The following is a 27,331-nucleotide window of genomic DNA, read 5'->3' on the forward strand; positions in this document are numbered from 1 at the left end:
AGAAATTCAGACCCATGATAAAGCGATGCACCCGTAGTTTCTCATCCTTCATGTATTCCACATAGGGAAGGAGCTCGAGAAACCTACTCTCGTACTGAGCCATTGTAAGGCCTCTCTGATAAAGAGAATGGAACTCCACTATTTGCTTCTGTCAAAAATGCTCTGACAAGTACCTCTCACGAAATCTTTGTAAGAAAGATTCCCATGTGAGGGTGTCCATCCTCACTCCACCAATGATCTCCTCCCGATGCCACCAGTTGGAGGCATCCCCTCTCCATTGATGAACTGCTAGTCATGCTTTTAGATTACTCCGATAAGGGCGTAACCCAAAGCACCGCTGTAAGCTCTGCAACCATGCCTCTGCTACTGAACCCTTAGTGGTACCGGTAAACAATGGTGGTCCGAGTCGTATCAATTCCCTGATGTCATCTCCTACATGTCTAGGAGGTCTATCAAAAGGGGGTCCTCTCTGGTGTATGGACGCTTCCTCGTGTTCACCTTGACCCTCTATCTGTCTTGGTGGGGGACTCCTAGTCCTCTCTCTGACTCTGGGCCCGCCTCCTCTGGGTCCCTCGGCTTCCACTACTAGAATCTGCTGGACTGGCTGAACTATAGGTACCACTCTCTGTTGAACTACACCGATCAAAGTCTGGAGTGCATATATAATGTCCTGATTTGGGTTCGGTGGTGGTGGAGGTGGAGGTGGTGGTGGGGGTGGAGGTGGTGGTGGTCCATCCTCCTGTCCCGCTCTACCACCCCTAGTCCTACGACCTCTGCCTCGCCTGTTACGAGTAATAGGCGACATCTACACAATTAAAAGTTTGAGTTAAGTTTAGGAAGCATAATGGTTAAGGTTCCTAGTTTTGAAACATGGGCTCTGATACAAAAATGTCATGCCCACACTACGAGGGCAAAAAAACACAACAACTTTTTTTTTTTTTTTAATAATAACTAATAATTAAACATGCTCTAGTTTGCTATGATTAAGATAGAAGTTTTAGTATAGGTTCTCTACATTATGTCTTAAGATTATAACATGAGAACGATCACATTGTTAAGATTTTGAAAAATTTAGTTACAAGATTGATATTGACGAAAATTACATCATTACATTAACTTACAACAATATGTGAAAATAATTTATAAGACAATTGAAACGTATTCAAGTTTAGATTCATTGGAAATATATAATCAAAATAAACTATTTAATCATATTAATAAACCATCAAAATCTTTCCAAATTTTAATTTAATGAAATAAAAACTAGCTAGATATAAATTAATAATACATTTAGACTAGTTAAAATCATTATAGTATAGAGCTGAAGTTATACTAATGTAATTGACGGTAGAACTTATACTTAATTCATAACGAACTAAACATATCATTTTTAAATTCTAGTCTAATCACAAATTGAGTACCACATTCAATTTATAGTAAATTCAAACTAAATTTGCAACTAAATTATGTTGATATATATATATATATATACATGAAATACTAACTTAATTTAAAATATTAACTATATTACATTTAATATTAAACTATCTTTAAACCAAATACTTGAAAATGTTACCACTATTCTAACATTAACATACACTAATCCTTACTTAAACTAACACAACTAAAACTAAAATATGCTAACTTTAATTAAAACAATAAAATCTCTTAACATTAAAGTTATACTAAATCTTAACATACATAAGTAAGCAACTAAACAATTAATACTAAAACTAACATTAATACTAACCTATACTAACTACCTATTAACTCCCTACAATCTAACCCTAGCCGCCCACCTTCACACCACACCCTTAACCCACCTTTACTACCCACGGGGCCATCCACTACTGACACAAAATGTATGGAGGCATAGAAAAAAAAACAAAACCCAAGACTAAACAAAATCATCTTACTTTAAAACTAATTCATCTCCCAAAGAAAAGCGCTAACCAAAGAGGGGCGATCCAAGGACAAGGTCAGATCAATCAATTTGCAAAAGTATCTGCTCTCCACTCTCCATACGCAAGTACCACTGTCCAGCAATGATGGGGTACAAAGAAAGTTCTAAACTTATTCCAAAATGGGAGCAATATCAACCGTATGGTGGGAAGGAATGCAGTTGAATGTGTCCTGTCAACGTTTTAATACTCCATCCCATCCATGCAAGTAGATAAGTGATGGCCAAGTGGGAAGAGACGTGCAGACAAGAAGGTTAAAATTTCGCACCAAGTCAGGGAGAGTGGTACAGGGGTGACATCATCCCTTATGATGACATTGACTTGCAATAAAACATTTTATCTCTCTTTTTTTTTAAACCCTCCATTCAAACTGATGTCCAAGAGAAGTTAGGGCATAAATGCAATAAAGTTTTATAGGTAACAATAGGATATTTAGTATATTGACTTTGTTTTTAAAAAAAGTACATATTTATATACTCAAAATTATGCACTCAAGAGAATAACATAATATTTATTTGTTTCTTTATTCATTTAGGAAGGAATCTGAGCAAGAATATGCTTTGTGGTCACTTCTGCCCTCTCCTAGGGTGAGTAATACCAAAACACCCATGCAAGGAAACTCAAAATTGCAAACATAAAAAAGAAAGAAAAAACAACCAAAATAACATGGTTTACAAATCTTTCCAACATACCCACAACCATACAACAGTAAAACAACAACAAGGTAACAAGAACATGAAACAAAACATAAAAACTGAATAAGGGAGATGGGAGTTTCCTACCTTCACAAGAGGTAATGGCAATGAACCAGTTTGAGTAGAGTATCCCTCCTTCCTTCAAGCTTCAAGAAAAATCCTCTCTAAATGTAGAGATTGGGCAACCAAAACCACTAGACCAAGGAAGGCCTCTAAATAAGCCTCCAACTCAACCACCCAAAAGGAGCAATAACTATTTCCACCCACTAGCCACACTAAAACTCCTAACTCAACCTACACCAAGGTTAAACCCTAAAAAGAAGGTGGCGTAAGACAACTCATGACAACCACTTGCAATTTTCGCACAAAGGCAAAAAGGGGACTTTTGAGTGACCACAAAAGTCAAAAAAAGGGGCTTAGGGTTTGGAAAAGACCCCTAACCCATACCCATACCCTTTAGTTAAAAAAAATAACATGTTTAAAAGCCTTAGGAAAGAGGTTTAGGGTCAAAATAAAATCTAGGAATAAGATAGGTCCATCTAACTACTCTATCTTCTAATTTAAGCACTAATCCGAAATAAGGGATGACTAACCTTGATTAAGAACCTAATAGAAAACTGACACTAACTTAAACCAACTTGGTCCCAAGGTTAAACACTTAACCCCACACAACACATCGAAGCACATAAACATTTTTACGAGTGTCAAGCGACACTGAAAGAACATAATTATGAACATTTAACATTTACTGAACAAGGAAGATGCATACATACATTTCACAATACAAGTACGTGAATTACAAACAATAAGGTTTCCAAAATTTAGCACATGGAGATCAATTATGTTCCTCCGTAGGGTTTCTCGGCTAAATATCTGCACACTCATTGCACACATCAGTAGTCCTGTAAAATCACATGCTCATAAATGTATACGTATTCAGAATTCACATAAATTAAAACATACATCAATAAGGGTTTCTTCATCCTACTTAATTCTTAACCATTTAAAATATCTTAAATCAAAGCCTCGATCCTACCTTTACTGATTTCATCAACATACATACACATGAAACGTTATATGACAATCATCAAATATATCTGAAATAACATCACACTATTGGAAATATTCAAGATATGACAAGTTACTGAGAGGGGAGGGGTGAATCAGTAACTTTTAAAATTTCAAACAATAAAACTGCATACTGATATATTCACCATTCATCCAAGTAACCTACTGTAAGCATGAAACAAAATCATTTGCAACACTTGAACACACAGATTTGGTGACCCAGAAACCTTCCAAATAGAAAGTAAAACTGGGGTGGGGATGAAACCCACAAAGCTTCGTTACTGCAGTATGAAGTTGGCCGGTTAAGGCTTACAATGACCACTTCTGGTGATCTACCCTGTTAGGAGCACAAAGGATTGCTAGATCCACCTTGTTAGAGGATGTACAAACATACAATAAAGTATGCACTCTGTTAGGAGATTTACAAAAGACTGTTAAGTCTACCTTGTTAAAGGATTTACAAAAACTGATTCACCTGTTAGAATGAAATAGTGGATCTGATTACAACTGATTGCTGATAAGATCCGCTATGCTCTTATTCACCTTGATGTGATAGATAAAACTTTTCTGCTCCAAAACTTGACCTTGCTGAATACCTTCACAACTCAGCACACATACTTTCGCACACATGTATTTCTTTCACACTTTCACATTTTCATTCATTACCATTACATTTGAATGATACAATACATTGCATATATATACCATCCAAATAAACAATACATGCAAGGTCATCCAAAACAACAAGTGTAAATCTCTATACAAAGTCGGCCCAAGGTAAAAAATTGGGTTCACTGAACTGACTCGGTGTCCTTCTGATACTCGGCGTCCACTGCGTTACTCGGCATCGTCATGCACTCGGTAGAAGTGAAGGCACAGTCCATACTAAACACTTCGAGTACTTCTGAACTCGGTAACCACTGGAGACTCGGTAGAAGAGATGTCACTTGGTGAACACTTCTATCTGAACTGTAGCTCGGTGATCAAAGGAAACACTCGATAGAACCTTGTGACTCGGTGATAGTTAGTTTCCTTGATAACCGTCTGAGCTCGATAAAATTAATTTCCTTGATAACCTTAGGAGCTCGATTATCACGAAGTTCTTGGTCAATACTAAGTATATCTTCACTCGGTCAAAACTGATTCCTTTCTTTACCTCGAACACTCGGTAAACACTGGCTTCTTTGTTCACCTCGATCACTCGGTAAGCACTGACTTCTTTGTTCACCTCGATCACTCGGTAAACACTGAGAACTAGGTAAAGCTTGGGTTACAAAGGAATGTCCGGTGAGAGCTCGGTAAGCATTCAAAATCCAATAAGTGTTGTAACTAATGACAAAAATGTATCATAATGCCAACAATCTCCCCCTTTGGCATTAGTGACAAAAACACTTATGAGACAAAATTTATCTGACATGCTGATGACTGATTCTGAATATACATAGCTTCGTTATATACAACTCCCCCATAGAATGTACATACAGTATTTACATGAGCTGTATATCTCTTCCTTTGTACAATTTTTTCGAAAACACTTATTCACGCATAGTATACATATCCAACAATAATCTCCCCCTTTTTGACAATAATGCCAAAGAATAAAAGAATATATATACTTATATAGAAACACCAAAATGAGAGATGAACTCTGAATGTACCTGAAGAATAAGCTGGAGAGTCTTATCCCAATTCTTCTTGCAAAATTTTGCAAGTGGAAAGAGCTATTTGAACTTCAGCCAAAAGTTCAATCACATGGTCTGCAATGGAGAAGTTATTATCATGGATTAATGTCTTTGAATGTGCAATGTGCTTCTGCATTGAATCCATGATGGGAAGGATCATGTTTTGGATATCTATCAATGTAGATCAGATGCTTGCCTCTTCTCTCAACAGCTCTGCCTGCTTCTCTGACAAAAATTTGATCCTGAGGTGATGAGATGAGCTTGAACTGGGGTCAAGCTTCAAGTTCTATGCGCTCACCTTCAGATCCTCATCAATTTTATTTAGTTTCTCTCTTATTCCCTTAGTGTACTCGGTAACATCACAAAGCTTAGCAAAAAGAGATGTTACATTATTAAAAGAATTTTCCATATCTGCCAAAACTGAGGTTAATGCAACCTGATTTATTGCAATGTTCTGGAAAATGTGCCCCAACACCTTATTATCAAATTTCTTTGCTGCACGCTCAATCAACTTTTCTTGTCCGGAGGCATCTTCATTGAATTTATTAACTGCCTCTTCCAATTGAATCAAAATGTGTTGAGAAGTATCAACATCAACACCTATAGCCTCATTAATTATGTTCTGGGCATCCTCAATTATCCTGTATTCCTTATCCCTTTCCGATCTTAACTACATCTGAGTAGCCTTTTTCTCAATAAGTTGACTAGCATACCTCATTTCTTCAATGGTAGCATTATCAAAGTCAATCTTTGGAATTACTATCTCTGTGTCCAAGTCAATGTCTTCAGGAATTTCCTTTCCAGTGATCATAAGTCTTAATGGTTGCTTTTGTTTGACTTCTAAGATGACTGGTTTGACCTTTGGAATAGACAGAACAGTAGAGACAGAAGGACTAGTAGTAAAAACTGGGATGCTTGAGGGTTGAGTGCCAATAGGAGTATGTAGAGGGTCAAAAATTTGAGTACTGGCCAAAAATGGTGATACACTCGGTAATATAGTATCTAAGCTCATTGTGCCTGAAGTAGATGGCGACAAAATTGTAGAACAAATTGGAGAACTCACAGCAATACCAACTGATGATGATGGAGTCGAGGAGGCCAACTCGGTAGATGAAGAGGGGTGCAGCTCGGTAGATGAAGTGGTAGTCACTTCCACTGATGATACCTGGAGATGAGATATGGCAAGTGTAGATGGTAAATCTGGTGTAGATGAACCTGCTGAAGCTGACTCCAACCTTGATGATGTCACAGGTTTAGCTGGGGAGTGAGGAAGGGATGCAATAACTACTGCTGCAATTTTTACCGGATCATCCTCCTTATCTTCCTCTTCAGCTTCTTCCTCTTTGTCTTCTTCCTCTTTACTTTCTTTATCTTCACCTTTTCCCTCGGTGAGCATAAGAGGACCCATTGCAGTTTTCAGTTTGGCCACTTTCCTCTTACCTTTGCTGATGGCCTGTAGAATTTTGATTTCCAGTTCAATTCTGGCCTTTGCTTCATCATAAGTACCAAAAATCTGTTGCCTTGGGTCTACTGGCTCATTTACCAGTGCTTCAATGATATCCCTTGTTTCATCAATATTTACCTCATATGGAAGAGGTTTCACCCATGCAACTCGGGGTCTAACTGCCTGTATGTACACCTTGTCACAGTCAACCATAAAACATACGTCATCTTTATATTCTTCAACAAGCCTAGGAGGAATTCTGAATCGGTTATTCATCCTCTCCTTAAAGTCTTCAAAATAGTTATCCATGATACTATCAAAATTTTCTCCTATCTCTGCTATAAACTCTTTAATCTGATACAAAATTGGGACATCTTTTCTCCATTCTACGGTTCCCTTTGATGGAAAGAATTTTTGTACATAGAATAGTAAACATATTAACAGAGATCCAAATTTATAGGGGTTATTCTTCGATGTCCTTATACTGTCCATGTTCTTGTTTAACTGCTTCAACATTACTTCTGACAGATCAAACTCAAGATTCTTCTTTACAATTTTAAGGGCCAAATCCACAGCTTCACATGGTACACTATTTAACCTGCTGGAACTATATAACTTATATGCAATAATATGTATGCCAAATCTTAGTTTTGGATCTGTTACAGTGTTAACCTTCAAACCTCTACCATCCCACTCAACTAGGGTTTGCCTTTGTAACTTATCCCGTCCTAGGGTTTTGGTGGTTTTGGCTTTGCTGAGCATCGGGAGACCCGTGATTTTGTGAATCATCTTCTTGGTTATCAAAACGGGTTGTTCCAACCACAACTGACCATTATGCACTCGACTCAAGATATACCTAATCCATTTGGTTTGGAAGTTTCTAGGCATATGCGCGATGTGAGTCAAACCTTTAGTTTCCAAATGCTTGTGCTCGATTTTGAGAGAACCATTTACACATAACTCCGCTAGGGCATTATCCATGTCCAATGTCCCTATTTCTTGAATAGCACACTTAAAATGAGTGCGAATGTCGTTCACGAGGAGTACCTTGGGTGGAATCTTTGATTGAGCTCCATTGGGATCGAGCGATTCAGCGATGGCAGGAACGAGCTTGAACGTAGGTGCCTTCCATTCCGTTCCCTTCACAAGCATTTCAGAACCCTTCTTCGCCTTTCTACTGCTGGTGCTTGCGGATGCCATTGCTGCTCGGTGAGTGAAAAGGTTTCGTAAGAATACTTCGCCGAAAAATCTCTTCAAATCGCTTGAACTTGCTTGAAAGCCTTTTTTTTTGTGTAAATCTCGAATTCACGGTGAAAAATGAGGTCAAAATCTGCCCTTTTGATGAAAATTTGCCATTAATGTTCAGTATGGAGTTAGCTGCGATCGACAGACTGTCATCCACTAGCTCGGCTTAAACTTCACAACTCGGTGACCAAAAGAAAATAGGTTAAACCGACCTTAACTCGATAAGAGAAGAACCAACCATGCTCGGTAAGTGCAACTTGGTGAAAGAAGCCTTATTGCACCCGACTGAGCTCGGTAAGGTCATGTACCGACCATGATCCTGATGTATCTGAAATACTGATTTGATCATATTTTCATTCTAGGACTGCTTAGGATATTGCTTTGTAGATACAGTCCTGGTCTTATCCTGATGAGTCTTAATTGGAAATGGTAGAGTCACTCACTTCTTGAGTGAGCATTCCATCACTTGAATTATCTGGCTCAGTAGACTTAGGAATCCATTACTGCTTCATTTGCTTCCGAATATTGTCTACTTTGATTTTCTTCTCATCCTCGACTTTATTTATGTTCATGCAGTTTTTAGATATATGACCAAGTTCTGTACATGTATAACATCTTACAGTGGTATCCCTTTTTCTTAGGTGATGCCTTGCACAGTTTATGCCAGTATGACCATATTCTCCACAATAATGACATCTGCACCAAGTGTTGTAGTCCCAACCAAATATTGCTTTGACAAGTTGTTCAGCAGGATTAAATGATTTGGATTTGCATTGTGATGCCTTATGACCTTGCTTTTGGCATTTGTGACATTTACCTTCAAATTTTGGTTTCTCTTTGCATTCATTGGCTTTGTGTCCATGCTGATTGCAATTGTAGCACTTTCCATTAAATTTGCCTTTTCCATTGCTCCAACATCTGTTAGATGTATGACCTAACTTACCACAGTGGCTGCAAGTAGGTCTTTGATTCTTTTGAGTACCCTGTTTGGAGGATTCACCTTCTTCCTTGTATCCAAGGCCTGCTTTACCATTTTGTTTATGAAAGTTTTCTTCATTTTGCAAATTCAATTGATCCATGTCCTTTTGAGATTTTACCATTCTCTCATTGACTTTTTTTTTAGAGATTAGATCACTTTGTAAGCTTTCATTGATTTGGCTTTCAGTAATTAAGTCATTTCTCAAATTCTCATTCTCAGATCTTAGATTCATAATTTCTTCATTTGCATTAGATAATTGAGTTACAAGATTTTCAAGCTGAGAGGATTGATTATTCCTTACCTCTAAGTCTTTAGCTGCCTTGTTCCTTTGATCCAAGATTTCATATAGCCTGATGGACTGGATTTCTTGTTCCCTTTTGAGCTTTCTTACTTCTTCCTGCAGAGATCCATTCTTTTCTAAAAGTTCTTTGATTGCTTTGTCAGCTTCATCTGAACTACTTGATGGTGAGAGATCTTCAATCTTTTCTTCAACATACTGATGGTCATTCATTTGCCTTGCAAGTTCTTTTCTTCTTTTCAAAGATTGTGAAAGATGCTCTTTTGCTTTATTGAGTTGAGCCATGGCCATTTTCAGATCTAGCTTTTCATTCTCAATAGATTTGTCAAGTCTGAATATCTCCATTGTCCTTGATCTTTGCTCAAGCTGTGAAACTTTTATCTTGAGAACATTATTGCTCTGATACCACTTGTTGGAAATATTCAAGATATGACAAGTTACTGAGAGGGGAGGGGTGAATCAATAACTTTTAAAATTTCAAACAATAAAACTGCATATTGATATATTCACCATTCATCCAAGTAACCTACTGTAAGAATGAAACAAAATCATTTGCAACACTTGAACACACAGATTTGGTGACCCAGAAACCTTCCAAATAGAAAGTAAAACTGGGGTGGGGATGAAACCCACAAAGCTTCGTTACTCCAGTATGAAGTTGGCCGGTTAAGGCTTACAATGACCACTTCTGGTGATCTGCCTTGTTAGGAGCACAAAAGATTGCTAGATCCACCTTGTTAGAGGATTTACAAACATACAATAAAGTATGCACTCTGTTAGGAGATTTACAAAAGACTGTTAAGTCTACCTTTTTAGAGGATTTACAAACATACAATAAAGTATGCACTCTGTTAGGAGATTTACAAAAGACTGTTAAGTCTACCTTGTTAAAGGATTTACAAAAATTGATTCACCTGTTAGAATGAAACAGTGGATCTAATTACAACTGATTTCTGATAAGATCTGCTATGCTCTGATTCACCTTGATGTGATAGATAAAACTTTTCTACTCCAAAACTTGACCTTGCTGAATACCTTCACAACTCAGCACACATACTTTCACACACATGTATTTCTTTCACACTTTCACATTTTCATTCATTACCATTACATTTGAATGATACAATACATTGCATATATATACCATCCAAATAAATAATACATGCAAGGTCGGCCAAAACAACAAGTGCAAATCTCTATACAAAGTCATCCCAAGGTAAAAACTCGGGTTCACTGAACTAACTCGGTGTCCTTCTAATACTCGGCATCCACTGCGTTACTCAGCATCGTCATGCACTCGGTAGAAGTGAAGGCACGGTCCATACTAAACACTTCGAGTAGTTTTGAACTCAGTAACCACTGGAGACTCGGTAGAAGAGATGTCACTCGGTGAACACTTCTATCTGAACTGTAGCTCGGTGATCAAAGGAAACACTCGATAGAACCTTGTGACTCGGTGATAGTTAGTTTCCTTGATAACCGTCTGAGCTCGGTAAAATTAATTTCCTTGATAACCTTAGGAGCTCGGTTATCACGAAGTTCTTGGTTAATACTAAGTATATCTTCACTCGGTCAAAACTGATTCCTTTCTTTACCTCGAACACTCGGTAAACACTGGCTGCTTTGTTCACCTCGATCACTCGGTAAACACTGACTTCTTTATTCACCTCGATCACTCGATAAACACTGAGAACTAGGTAAAGCTTGGCTTACAGAGGAAAATCCGGTGAGAGCTCGGTAAGCATTCAGAATCCAATAAGTGTTGTAACTAATGACAAAAATGTATCATAATGCCAACACACACAACATAAAATAATAAAATATGTTCTAAGCATCAGATAATGTCTCGACATCTCGAGTCGCGGATAACAAAATAAGAGTAATGTATCACTATGCTACGATGGGTCGGGGGTGAGGCCTCACACAAATTCTCATTCAACCATTCAAAATGTAGAGATGAGGGTCTTTTAAATAGACTTTTCTAGAATTCATCAACGGTTGAGATCTATTTCAATCAATGGTCAGGATTAAAGGTGAAGTTCAATCATAAAGGGAGATTTCCCAATTAAAGGGAGTTAAAAGATTTAATTTGAGTAAAATAAGGAGTTAATTGATTCAATTTGAGTAGAAAAAGAAGGTAACTAATTTAACTAATTTTTGATCAATAGTGAACTGAAAATTTCCCTTTTTGAACCGAAGAGAGATTGTCATGCCCAAACTACGAGGGCAAAAACACACTCCAAAATTAGAGACACTTTTATTATTTAATTAAATAACTTTATTTAATTAATTAGGAATGGCTTCTCATTTAATTAAATAAGTTTGTTTAATTAATTAGAAGTAAGTACTCCATTTAATTAAATAGTTTTGTTTAATTATTTCAAAATTCTTTTCGAAACTAGTCAACTCAAGTCAACCATGGTTAAATCTAGTCGACTTTTGGTCAAACTTGATCTTTGCGTATGTGAATATGAGCAAATGTGAGTATGAACTCCAACAACAATTCGATGCAAATTCTCATTCAACCGTTCAAAATGAAGAGATGAGGGTCTCTTAAATAGACTTTTCTAGAATTCATCAACGGTTGAGATCGATTTCAATCAATGTTCAGGATTAAAGGTGAAGTTCAGTTATAAAGGGAGATTTTGAAATTAAAGGGAGTTAACGGATTTAATTTGAGTATAATAAGGAGTTAACTGATTCAACTTGAGTAGAAAAAAGAGTAACTGATTCAACTCATTTTTTATCAATAGTAAACTGAAAATCTCCCTTTTTGAACTGAAGAGATATTTTGTTGAGATATTTAATTTAATAAAATGAGATATGGTCTCGTAATTACTTTTTTTATTTAATCAAATAATCTTTAATTAATTAGAGACACTTTTCTTATTTAATTAAATAACTTCATTTAATTAATTAGGAATGGCTTCTCATTTAATTAAATAACTTTGTTTAATTAATTAGAAGTAAGTACTCCATTTAATTAAATAATTTCGTTTAGTTATTTCAAAATTCTTTTTGAAACTAGTCAACTCAAGTCAACCGTGGTTAAATCTAGTCAAATTTTGGTCAAACTTGATCTTTGCATATGTGAATATGAGCAAATGTGAGTATGAATTCCAGCAACAATTTGATGCAAATTCTCATTCAACCGTTCAAAATGAAGATATGACGGTCTGATAAATAGACTTTCCTAGAATTCATCAACGGTTGAGATCGATTTCAATCAACAGTCAGGATTAAAGGTGACGTTCAGTCATAAAAGGAGATTTTCAAATTAAAGGGAGTTAAAAGATTTAATTTGAGTATAATAAGGAGTTAACTAATTCAATTTGAGTAGAAAAAGGAGTTAACTGAATTAACTCAATTTTGATCAATAGTGAACTGGAAATTTCTCTTTTTGAATTGAAGAGAGATTTTATTGAGATATTTAATTTAATAAAATGAGATACGGTCTCGTAATTACTTTTTTTTTTAATTAAATAATCTTTAATTAATTAGAGACACTTTTCTTATTTAATTAAATAACTTCATTTAATTAATTAAGAATGGCTTCTCATTTAATTAAATATCTTTGTTTAATTAATTAGAAGTTAGTACTCCATTTAATTAAATAATTTTGCTTAATAATTTCAAAATTCTACCCGAGGTGATCGGGTGCGCTGACCAAGGTGAAGTGCAAGGATTAAAAAAGAACATAAGATGCAAGACAAATCTAAACCTACTTCCCCATGCGCTTTCTCCAAACGCTCTATCCAGCAAGAGGCGTTCTGCCCAAGAGTACCTAGCACTGACCCAAATCTAACAAGAGATGTGGCGACCAATGTTTAAAAAGGGTGGGAGAAAGTTTTGAACAAATTCTCTCTGACAATGCATTAACACAAAAAGTCACTTCTTAGGATAGCAAGGGCTACGAATTTTAATGAGGAAGCCAGGGTGATGTCACCCTAAACAAGCTAAAATTGAGTTAGCAAAATAAATCATATTCTTCCTAAAGAGCTGGCGCTAGGAAAGAAGTAGTAAATGCAAAAAAAGTTTATTTGGTGAAGGATAGGATATTTCCTTAATCTATATGTCCATTATTGTATTTATTTTATTTTTACTTTATTTTATTTTCTTAGAGGGGATCATCTAGGGAATATGCTCTGCAGACTATGGAGGAAATTAAATTTCCTCCCCATGTATTTTCCAGAGAGTTTTCACTCCTGGAAGTGCATAACTATATTTTGAAACAAAATTTAGACTAACTAAGGACATGATAAAAAAATATGCATACCATTGTGTTAATGAGGATTTAATATAATCTATTGTTAATATATGTTCTTTAAACTATCATAGCAATGCAAAAGAGTGCATTTGCATAGTCTCTTAGTCTTTTATTTAAAAAGAAATGTATGTTTTATATATATTCATCAAAGAACATGATATGTGTTCTAATTCTTGGTTGGTTTTTTTTTAATTTTAAATTCAAGGATTACAAAACTTCTTAATCCAATTGGTTTTATTTTTGAAGAACTTATGAGGAGTATGATACGATACACCAGATTAAAAAGGTGGTGAATAATTCAAAATCAATTTGCTTGTATCCATTTATGAAATTTATCAAGGAATGAGGTAAACTTAGAATTCACAAAGTAGGATTTTTTTTTTGATTTCATCATCATAGTTATACATCAAATTTAAAACTTCATTATATCAATTTTTTTCTCTTCATTATCATAATTGAAATTTGAACATTCATAATTCAAAGGCATTATCTACCAACTATTGTATCACATACATATGCCAAAATTTGACTTCACAAGTAAACATTGCAAAGAGCATTTCATAATTTTATTTTATTTTTCTATTATGCATCCTGGTTCAAGGCTCCATTGGGAAAGAACCAGTAAGAAAACCCGATGTCGTTGCCATTATATCGAAGTTTTGAGATACAAATTACATAGGATTTCAATCTTGAAATACAACACTTAAATGAAATTTCCTTCATGACCCTCAACGAGGGTTCCATATCCACTTCTGCAACACATTTCTACAAACCGTGGAAGAAACAGAATCTGATCGGGTGACAACCAAGCATAACCAATAGACAATCAAACATGCATATCATACATGGTTTATACAATAGGATTCACAATGAACCAAAACTAGGGAAAGGTGGATTCTTCCAACTAGGAGAAGTCAAGCACAACACCAAACAGATGCCCAATCAGGGCTATATACCAAGAACTTCTGTTCTTCCATTTCAACATACCAGAATCATACAAGGTTTGTGCTGACAGGTAGGGGCCCATAACACCCTACCCTTTCTCCCTCTTCTCATCCTGAGAAGAACTCTACACTAGTTGGAGTCCGACTAAACAGACCTTTCCCAAAATTGGTCACTTCTACCCTCTCCAAGGGTGAGTAATACCAAAACACCCATGCAAGCAAAACATTAAAAAAAAAATAACATAAACATGAAAGGAAATCAACCAAAAATAACAAGGTTTACAAAGCTTCCCAACATACCCACAAACATACCAACATTGAAACAACAGCAAGGTAGCATAAGCATGCAACAAGAATGAAATCTGAACAAGGGAGATGAGAATTCCAACCTTCACCAAGAGGTAATGGCAATGAACAAGTTTGAGTAGAGTTTCCACTTCCTCCCTTCAACCTTCAAAAGCTTCTTTCTAAATGTAGAGATTGGGTAACCACCTCTACAAGTCCAAGAAGGCCTCTAAATAAGCCTCCAACTCAACCACCAAAAAGGAGCAATAACTACTACCACCCACTAGCAATTCTAGAAACTCCTAACTCAACCCACACTAGAGTTAAACACTAAGTGGAAGTGAGGTGAGGTGACTCAAGATAACAACTTGCAATTTTCACACAAAGGAAAAAATGAGACTTTTGAGTGATCTCCAAAGTCAACAAAAGGGGCTTAGGGGTTGGAAAAGACCCCTAACCCATACCCATACCCCTTGGGTTAAATAATAACATGTTTTGAAGTCTTAGGAATAGGTTTAGAGCCATCCAAAAGCTAAGAATAAAATTAGGACCAACTAACAACTCTAAAAAGTAGATTAAGCACTAATTTGGATTAGGGATGACTAAACTAGATTTAAAATAAATTAGCAAATTGACACTAACTTAAATCAACTTAGGTCCATGGGTTGCACAGCTAGCGCTAACTAACACACTGAGGAGCACAAACAATTCACGAGTGTCAAGTGACACTAACAAAACATAGTTACGAACTTTAACATTTACTGAACATAGAAAGATACATACATACATCTCATAGTACAATACATGAATTACGAACAACAAAGTTTCCAAAAATTAGCACAAAGACATCAGTTATGTTCCTCCATAAGATTTCTCAGCTAAATATCTGCACACTCATTGCACACATCAGTAGTCCCGTAAAATTACATGTACATATATATATGTATCAGAAATTCACATAAATTGAAACATACATCAATCAGGTCTTCTTGCATCCTACTTATATCTTTAACCATAAAGATTCCAAAATCAATGTGTTAATCCTATATTTATTGATTCATCAGCATACATATACCTAAAGCATTAAATGACGAACATCAACTATCTGAAAATAAGATCACACAGCATGAAATAATATGATATGTTCGAGTATCCGATAATGTCTCGAGATCTCGAGTCGTGAGTATCAAAATGATAAAGTAACATCTAAGGCTAAGAAGGGTCGGGGCGAGGCCTCACAGAAGTTCAGTCATAAAGGGAGATTTTTAAATTAAAGAGAGTTAAACAATTTAATTTGAGTAAAATAAGGAGTTAATAGATTCAATTTGAGTACAAAAAGGAGTTAACTGATTTAACTCATTTTTGATCAATAGTGAACTGGAAATTTTCCTTTTTGAACTGAAGAGAGATTTTATTGAGATATTTAATTCAATAAAATGAGATATGCTCTCGTAATTACCTTTTCTATTTAATTAAATAATCTTTAATTAATTAGAGACAATTTTCTTATTTAATTAAATAACTTTATTTAATTAATTAGGAATGACTTCTCATTTAATTAAATAACTTTGTTTAATTAATTAGAAGTAAGTACTCCATTTAATTAAATAATTTCATTTAATTATTTCAAAATTCTTTTTTAAACTAGTCAACTCAAGTCAACCGTGGTTAAATCTGGTCAACTTTTGATCAAACTTGATCTTTGAGTATGTGAATATGAGCAAATGTGAGTATGAATTCTAACAACAATTCGATGCAAATTCTCATTCAACCTTTCAAAATGAAGAGATGAGGGTCTCTTAAATAGACTTTCCTAGAATTCATCAACGGTTGAGATCGATTTCAATCAATGGTCAAGATTAAAGGTGAAGTTTAGTCATAAAGGGAGATTTCCAAATTAAAGGGAGTTAATAGATTTAATATGAGTAAAATAAAGAGTTAACTGATTCAATTTGAGTAGAAAAAAGAGTTAACTGATTTTACTCATTTTTTATCAATAGTGAACTGGATATTTTCCTTTTTGAACTGAAGAGAGATTTTGTTGAGATATTTAATTTAATAAAATGAGATATGCTCTCGTAATTACTTTTTCTATTTAATCAAAAAATCTTTAATTAATTAGAGACACTTTCTTTTTTAATTAAATAAATTCATTTAATTAATTAGGAATGGCTTCTCATTTAATTAAATAACTTTGTTTAATTAATTAGAAGTAAGTACTCCATTTAAATAAATAATTTCGTTTAATTATTTCAAAATTCTTTTCAAAACTAGTCAACTCAAGTCAACCGCGGTTGAATCTGGTCAACTTTTGGTCAAACTTGATCTTTGCGTATGTGAATATAGGCAAATGTGAGTATAAATTCCAGCAACAATTCGATGCAAATTCTCATTCAACCTTTCAAAATGAACAAATGAGGGTCTCTTAAATAGACTTTCCTAAAATTCATCAACGGTTGAGATCGATTTCAATCAACGGTCAGGATTAAAGGTGAAGTTCAGTCATAAAGGGAGATTTTCAAATTAAAAGGAGTTAACAGAATTAATTTGAGTAAAATAAGGAGTTAACTGATTCAATTTGAGTAGAAAAAGGAGTTAAAAGATTCAACTCATTTTTGATCAATAATGAACTGAAAATTTTCCTTTTTGAGCTGAAGAGAGATTTTGTTGAGATATTTAATTTAATAAAATGAGATATGCTCTCATAATTACTTTTTCTATTTAACTAAATAATCTTTAATTAATTAGAGACACTTTTCTTATTTAATTAAATAACTTTATTTAATTAATTAGGAATGGCTTCTCATTTAATTAAATAACTTTGTTTAATTAATTAGAAGTAAGTACTCCATTTAATTAAATAATTTCATTTAATTCTTTCAAAATTCTTTTCGAAACTAGTCAACTCAACTAAACCGTAGTTAAATCTAGTCGACTTTTGATCAAACTTGACCTTTGCGTATGTGAATATGAGCAAATGTGAGTATGAATTCCAACAACAATTCAATGCAAATTCTCATTCAACCTTTCAAAATCAAGAGATGAGGGTCTCTTAAATAGACTTTCCTGAAATTCATTAATGGTTGAGATTGATTTCAATCAAAGGTCACAATTAAAGTTGAAGGTCAGTCATAAAGGGAGATTTCCAAATTAAAGGGAGTTAAAAAATTTAATTTGAGTAAAATAAGGAGTTAACTGATTCAATTTGAGTAGAAAAAGGAGTTAACTGATTTAACTCATTTTTGATCAATGTGAACTGAAAATTTCCCTTTTTGAACTAAAGAGAGATTTTGTTGAGATATTTAATTTAATAAAATGAGATATGCTCTTGTAATTACTTTTTCTATTTAATTAAATAATTTTTAATTAATTAGAGACACTTTTCTTATTTAATTAAATAACTTCATTTAATTAATTTGGAATGGCTTCTCATTTAATTAATTAACTTTGTTTAATTAATTAGAAGTAAGTACTCCATTTAATTAAATAATTTCGTTTAATTATTTCAAAGTTCTTTTTGAAACTAGTCAACTCAAGTCAACCGTGGTTAAATCTGGTCAACTTTTGGTCAAACTTGATCTTTGCGTATGTGAATATGAGCAAATTTGAGTATGAATTCCAACAACAATTCGATGCAAATTCTCATTCAACCTTTCAAAATGAAGAGATGAGGGTCTCTTAAATAAACTTTCCTGAAATTCATCAACGATTGAGATCGATTTCAATCAATGGTCAGGATTAAAGGTGAAGTTTAGTCATAAAAGGAGATTTTCAAATTAAAAGAAGTTAACAGAATTAATTTGAGTAAAATAAGGAGTTAACCAATTCAATTTGAGTAGAAAAATGAGTTAAAAGATTCAACTCATTTTTGATCAGTAATGAACTAAAAATTTTCTTTTTTGAACTGAAGAGAGATTTTGTTGAGATATTTAATTTAACAAAATGAGATACGCTCTCGTAATTACTTTTTCTATTTAATTAAATAATCTTTAATTAATTAGAGACACTTTTCTTATTTAATTAAACAACTTTATTTAATTAATTAGGAATGGCTTCTCATTTAATTAAATAACTTTGTTTAATTAATTAGAAGTAAGTACTCCATTTAATTAAATAGTTTTCTTTAATTATTTCAAAATTCATTTCAAAACTAGTCAACTCAAGTCAACCATGGTTAAATCTAGTCAACTTTTGGTCAAACTTGAACTTTGCGTATGTGAATATGAGCAAATGTGAGTATGAATTCCAGCAACAATTCGATGCGAATTCTCATTCAACCATTCAAAATGAAGATATGAGGGTCTCTTAAATAGACTTTCCTAGAATTCATCAACGGTTGAGATCGATTTCAATCAACGGTCAGGATTAAAGGTGACATTCAATCATAAAATGAGATTTTCAAATTAAAGGGAGTTAACAGATTTAATTTGAGTATAATAAGGAGTTAACTGATTCAACTTGAGTAGAAAAAGGAGTTAACTAATTTAACTAAATTTTGATCAATAGTGAACTCAAAATTTCTCTTTTAGAACTGAAGAGAGATTTTGTTGAGATATTTAATTTAATAAAATGAGATACGTTCTCGTAATTACTTTTTCTTTTTAATTAAATAATCTTTAATTAATTAGAGACACTTTCCTGATTTAATTACACAACTTTGTTTAATTAATTAGGAATGGCTTCTCATTTAATTAAATAACTTTGTTTAATTAATTATAAGTAAGTACTCCATTTAATTAAATAATTTCGTTTGATAATTTTAAAATTTATTTCGAATCTAGTCAACTCAAGTCAACCGTGGTTAAATCTAGTGAACTTTTGGTCAAAATTGATATTTGCGTATGTGAATATGAGCAAATGTGAGTATGAATTCGAACAACAATTCGATGCAAATTCTCATTCAACCTTTCAAAATGAAGAGATGAGGGTCTCTTAAATAGAATTTCGTAGAATTCATCAACGGTTGAGATCGATTTCAATTAACGGTCAGGATTAAAAGTGAAGTTCAGTCATAACGGGAGATTTCCAAATTAAAAGGAGTTAACAGATTTAATTTGAACAAAATAAAGAGTTAACTGATTCAATTTGAGTAGAAAAAGAAGTTAACTGATTTAACTCATTTGTGATCAATAGTGAACTGAAAATTTCCCTTTTTGAAATGAAGAGAGATTTTGTTGAGATATTTAATTTAATAAAATTAGATATGCTCTCATAATTACTTTTTCTATTTAGTTAAATAATCTTTAATTAATTGGAGACGCTTTTCTTATTTAATTAAATAACTTCATTTAATTAAATAAGAATGGCTTCTCATTTAATTAAATAACTTTGTTTAATTAATTAGATGTAAGTACTCGACTTAATTAAATAATTTCATGTAATTATATCAAAATTCTTTTCGAAACTAGTGAACTCAAGTCAATTGTGGTTAAATTTAGTCAACTTTTGGTCAAACTTGATCTTTGCGTATGTGAATATGAGCAAATGTGAGTATGAATTTCAACAACAATTCGATGCAAATTCTCATTCAACCTTTCAAAATGAAGAGATGAGGGTCTCTTAAATAGACTTTCCTGTAATTCATCAACGGTTGAGATCGATTTCCATCAACGGTAAGGATTAAATGTGAAGTTCAGTCATAAAGGGAGATTTCTAAATTAAAGGGAGTTAACGGATTTAATTTGAGTAAAATAAGGACTTAACTGATTCAATTTGAGTAGAAAAAGGAGTTAACTCATTTAACTCATTTTTGATCAATAGTGAACTGAAAATTTCCCTTTTTGAATTGAAGAGAGATTTTGTTGAGATATTTTATTTAATAAAATGAGATATGCTCTCATAATTACTTATTCTATTTAATTAAATAATCTTTAATTAATTAAAGACACTTTACTTATTTAATTAAATAACTTCATTTAATTAATTAGGAATGGCTTCTCATTTAATTAAATAACTTTGTTTAGTTAATTAGAAGTAAGTACTTCATTTAATTAAATAATTTTGTTTAATTATTTCAAAATTCTTTTCGAAACTAGTCAACTCAAGTCAACCGAGGTTAAATTTGGTCAACTTTTGGTCAAACTTGATCTTTGCGTATGTGAATATGAGCAAATATGAATATGAATTCTAGCAACAATTCGATGCAAATTCTCATTCAACCTTTCAAAATGAAGAGATGAGGGTGTTCTTAAATAGACTTTCCTTGAATTCATCAACGGTTGAGATCGATTTCAATCAACGGTCAGGATTAAAGGTGAAGTTTAGTCATAAAGGGAGATTTCCAAATTAAAGGCAGTGAAATAAAATAATTAAATAATATTTAATTAATTAGAGACACTTTTCTTATTTAATTAAATAACTTTATTTAATTAATTAGGAATGGCTTCTCATTTAATTAAATAACTTTGTTTAATTAATTAGAAGTAAGTACTCCATTTAATTAAATAATTTCAATTTTTTTTTTTGAAACCAGTCAACTCAAGTCAACCATGGTTAAATCTGGTCAACTTTTGGTGAAACTTAATCTTTGCATATGTGAATATGAGAAAATGTGAGTATGAATTCTAGCAACAATTCGATGCAAATTCTCATTCAACCTTTCAAAATAAAGAGATGAGGGTCTCTTAAATAGACTTTACTGGAATTCATCAATGGTTGAGATCGATTTCAATCAACGGTCAGGATTAAAAATGAAGTTCAGTCATAAAGTGAGATTTCCAAATTAAAGGGAGCTAACAGATTTAATTTGAGTAAAATAAAGAGTTAACTGATTCAATTTGAGTAGAAAAAAGAGTTAACTGATTTACCTCATTTTTTATCAATAGTGAACTAGAAATTTCCCTTTTTGAACTGAAGAGAGATTTTGTTGAATATTTAATTTAATAAAATGAGATATCCTCTCGTAATTACATTTTCTATTTAATTAAATAATCTTTAATTAATTAGAGAAACTTTTCTTATTTAATTAAATAACTTCATTTAATTAATTAGGAAAGGCTTCTCATTTAATTAATTAACTTTTTTTAATTAATTAGAAGTAAGTACTACATTTAATTAAATAATTTTGTTTAATTATTTCAAAATTCTTTTTGAAACTAGTCAACTCAAGTCAACCGTGGTTAAATTTGGTCAGCTTTTGGTCAAACTTGATCTTTGCATATGTGAATATGAGCAAATGTGAGTATGAATTCCAGCAACAATTCTATGCAAATTCTCATTCAACCTTTTAAAATGAAGAGATGAGGGTCTCTTAAATAGACTTTCCTGAAATTCATCAACAGTTGAGATCGATTTCAATCAACGATCAGGATTAAAGGTGAAGTTCAGTCAGAAAGGGAGATTTTCAAATTAAAAGGGCTTAATAGATTTAATTTGAGTAAAAAAGGAGTTATATGATTCAATTTGAGTAGAAAAAGGAGTTTAAAGATTCAACTCATTTTTTATCAATAGTGAACTGAAAATTTTCGTTTTTGAACTGAAGAGAGATTTTGTTGAGATATTTAATTTAATAAAATGAGATACGCTCTCGTAATTACTTTTTCTATTTAATTAAATAATCTTTAATTAATTAGAGAAAATTTTCTTATTTAATTAAATAACTTTATTTAATTAATTAGGAATGGCTTCTCATTTAATTAAATAACTTTGTTTAAATAATTAGAAGTAAGTACTCCTTTTAATTAAATAATTTCGTTTAATTATTTCAAAATTCTTTTTGAAACTAGTCAACTCAAGTCAACCGTGGTTAAATCTAGTCAACTTTTGGTCAAATTTGAGATTTGCATATATAAATATGAGCAAATGTGAGTATGAATTCCAGCAATAATTTGATGCAAATTCTCATTCAGCCATTCAAAATGAAGATATGAGGGTCTCTTAAATAGACTATTCTTGAATTCATCAACTCTTGAGATCGATTTCAATCAATGGTCAGGATTAAAAGTGAAGTTCAGTCATAAAAGGAGATTTCCAAATTAAAAGGAGTTAACGGATTTAATTTGAGTGAAATAAAGAGTTAAGTGATTCAATTTGAGTAGAAAAAGGAGTTAACTGATTTAACTCATTTTTGATCAATAGTGAACTAAAAATTCCCCTTTTTGAACTGAAGAGAGATTTTGTTGAGATATTTAATTTAATAAAATTAGATATGCTCTCATAATTACTTTTTCTATTTAATTAAATAATCTTTAATTAATTAGAGACGCTTTTCTTATTTATTTAAATAACTTCATTTAATTAGTTAGGAATGGCTTCTCATTTAATTAAATAACTTTGATTAATTAATTAAAAGTACTCCATTTAATTAAATAATTTCATTTAATTATTTCAAAATTCTTTTCGAAACTAGTCAACTCAAGTCAACCGTGGTTAAATCTGGTCAACTTTTAGTCAAACTTGATCTTTGCGTATGTGAATATAAGCAAATGTGATTATGAATTCTAGCAACAATTCGATGCAAATTCTCGTTCGACCTTTCAAAATGAAGAGATGAGGGTCTCTTAAATAGACTTTCATGGAATTCATCAATGGTTGAGATCGATTTCAATCAACAGTCAGGATTAAATGTGAAGTTTAGTCATAAAGGGAGATTTTCAAATTAAAGAGAGTTAACGGATTTAATTTGAGTAAACTAAGTAGTTAACTGATTCAATTTGAGTAGAAAAAGGTGTTAACTCATTTAATTCATTTTTGATCAATAGTGAACTGGAAATTTTCCTTTTTGAACTGAAGAGAGATTTTGTTGAGATATTTGATTTCATAAAATGAGATATACTCTCATAATTACATTTTCTATTTAATTAAATAATCTTTAATTAATTAGAGACACTTTTCTTATTTAATTAAATAACTTCATTTAATTAATTAGGAATGGCTTCTCATTTAATTAAATAACTTTGTTTAGTTAATTAGAAGTAAGTACTCCATTTAATTAAATAATTTTGTTTAATTATTTTAAAATTCTTTTCGAAACTAGTCATCTCAAGTCAACCGTGGTTAAATTTGGTCAACTTTTGATCAAACTTGATCTTCACATATGTGAATATGAGAAAATGTGAATATGAATTTCAGCAACAATTCGATGCAAATTCTCATTCAACCTTTCAAAATGAAGAGATGAGGGTCTCTTAAATAGACTTTCCTAGAATTCATCAACCGTTGAGATCGATATCAATCAACGGTAAGGATTAAAGGTGAAGTTCAGTCATAAAGGAAGATTTCCAAACTAAAGGGAGTTAAACGATTTAATTTGAGTAAAATAAGGAGTTAACTGATTCAATTTGAGTAGAAAAAGGAGTTAACTAATTTAACTCATTTTTTATCAATAGTGAACTGGAAATTTCCCTTTTTGAATTGAAGAGAGATTTTGTTGAGATATTTAATTTAATAAAATGAGATATGCTCTTGATATTAAATTTTCTATTTCATTAAATAACCTTTAATTAATTAGAGACACTTTTCTTATTTAATTAAATAACTTCATTTAATTAATTAGGAATGGCTTCTCATTTAATTAAATAACTTTGTTTAATTAATTAGAAGTAATTACTCCATTTGATTAAATAATTTCATTTAATTATTTCAAAATTATTTTTGAAACTAGTCAACTCAAGTCAAGCGTGGTTAGATATGGTTAAATTTTGGTCAAACTTGATCTTTGAGTATGAGCAAATGTGAGTATGAATTCCAGCAACAGTTCGATGCAAATTCTCATACAACCTTTCAAAATGAAGAGCTGAGGGTCTCTTAAATAGACTTTCTTGGAATTCATCAACGGTTGAGATCGATTTCAATCAACGGTCAGGATTAAAGTTGAAGTTCAGTCATAAAGGCAGATTTCTAAATTAAAGGGAGTTAACAGATTTAATTTGAGTAAAATAAATAGTTAACTGATTCAATTTGAGTAGAAAAAAAAGTTAACTGATTTAAGTCATTTTTTATCAATAGTGAATTGGAAATTTCCCTCTTTGAATTGAAGAGAGATTTTGTTGATATATTTAATTTAATAAAATGAGATATGCTTTCGTAATTACTTTTTCTATTTAATTAAATAATCTTTAACTAATTAGAGACACTTTTCTTATTTAATTAAATAACTTCATTTAATTAATTAGGAATGGCTTCTCATTTAATTGAATAACTTTGTTTAACTAATTAGAAGTAAGTACTCCATTTAATTAAATAATTTTGTTTAATTATTCTAAAATTCTTTTTGAAACTAGTCAACTCTAGTCAACCATGGTTAAATTTGGTCAACTTTTGGTCAAACTTGATCTTTCCGTATGTGAATATGAGCAAATGTGAGTATGAATTCCAACAACAATTCGATGCGAATTCTCATTCAACCTTTCAAAATGAAGAGATGAGGGTCTCTTAAATAGACTTTCCTAAAATTCATCAACGATTGAGATCGATTTCAATCAACGGTTAGGATTAAAGGTGAAGTTCAGTCATAAAGGGAGATTTTCAAATTAAAGGGAGTTAAGAGATTTTATTTGAGTAAAATAAGGAGTTAAATGATTCAATTTGAGTAGAAAAAGGAGTTAAAAGATTCAACTCATTTTTGATCAATAGTGAACTGAAAATTTTCGTTTTTGAACTGGAGAGAGATTTTGTTGAGATATTTAATTTAGTAAAATGAGATACGCTCTCGTAATTAATTTTTCTATTTAATTAAATAACCTTTAATTAATTAGAGACACTTTTCTTATTTAATTAAATAACTTTATTTAATTAATTAGGAATGGCTTCTCATTTAATTAAATAACTTTGTTTAATTAATTAAAAGTAAGTACTCAATTTAATTAATTAAAAGTAAGTACTCAATTTAATTAAATAATTTCGTTTAATTATATCAAAAAAAATTTCAAAATTAGTCAACTCAAGTCAACCGTGGTTAAATCTGGTCAACTTTTGGTCAAACTTGATCTTTGCATATGTGAATATGAGCAAATGTGAGTATGAATTCCAAAAAAAATTTGAAGCAAATTCTCATTCAACCTTTAAAAATGAAGAGATGAGGGTCTCTTAGATAGACTTTTCTGGAATTCATCAATGTTTGAGATCGATTTCAATCAACGGTCAGGATTAAAGGTGAAGTTCAGTCATAAAGGGAGATTTCCAAATTAAAGGGAGTTAACAGATTTAATTTGAGTAAAATAAGTAGTTAACTGATTCAATTTGAGTAGAAAAAGGAGTTAACTGATTTAACTCATTTTTTATCAATAGTGAACTGAAGAAAATTTTTTTTGAGGTATTTAATTTAATAAATTGAGATAAGCTCTCATAATTACTTTTTCGATTTAATTAAATAATTTTTAATTAATTAGATATGCTCTCATAATTACTTTTTCTATTTAATTAAATAATCTTTAATTAATTAGAGACGCTTTTCTTATTTAATTAAATAACTTCATTCAATTAATTAGGAATGGCTTCTCATTTAATTAAATAACTTTGTTCAATTATTTAGAATTAAGTACTCCATTTAATTAAATAATTTCATTTAATTATTTCAAAATTCTTTTCGAAACTAGTCAACTCAAGTCAACCGTGGTTAAATCTTGTCAACTTTTGGTCAAACTTGATCTTTATGTATGTGAATATGAGCAAATGTGAGTTTAAATTACAGCAACAATTCGATGCAAATTCTCATTCAACCTTTCAAAATGAAGAGATGAGGGTCTCTTAAATAGACTTTCCTGGAATTCATCAACGGTTGAGATCGATTTCAATCAACAGTTAGGATTAAAGGTGAAGTTCAGTCATAAAGAGAGATTTCCAAATTAAAGGGAGTAACCAGATTTAATTTGAGTACAATAAGGAGTTAACTGATTCAATTTGAGTAAAAAAAGGAGTTAACTAATTTAACTCATTTTTAATCAATAGTGAACTGGAAATTTCCCTTTTTGAACTGAAAAGAGATTTTGTTGAGATATTTAATTTAATAAAATGAGATATGCTCTCATAATTACTTTTTCTACTTAATTAAATAATCTTTAATTAATTAGGGACACTTTTTTTAATTAATTAAATAACTTCATTTAATTAATTAGGAATGGCTTCTCATTTAATTAAATAACTTTGTTTAATTAATTAGAAGTAAGTACTCCATTTAATGAAATAATTTCGTTTAATTATTTCATAATTATTATCGAAACTAGTCAACTCAAGTCAACCGTCGTTAAATCTGGCCAACTTTTGGTCAAACTTGATCTTTGCGTATGTGAATATGAGCAAATGTGAGTATGAATTCCAGCAACAATTCGATGCAAATTCTCATTCAACCTTTCAAAATGAAGAGATGAGGGTCTCTTAAATAGACTTTCTTAGAATTCATCAATGCTTGAGATCGATTTCAATCAACGGTCAGTATTAAAGGTGAAGTTTAGTCGTAAAGGGAGATTTACAAATTAAAGGGAGATAACAAATTTAATTTGAGTAAAATAAGGAGTTAACTGATTCA

Source organism: Cupressus sempervirens, chromosome 11, assembly GCF_028749045.1.
Source record: "Cupressus sempervirens isolate cs-2001-9-10 chromosome 11, ASM2874904v1, whole genome shotgun sequence".
NCBI classification, from domain to species: domain Eukaryota; kingdom Viridiplantae; phylum Streptophyta; class Pinopsida; order Cupressales; family Cupressaceae; genus Cupressus; species Cupressus sempervirens.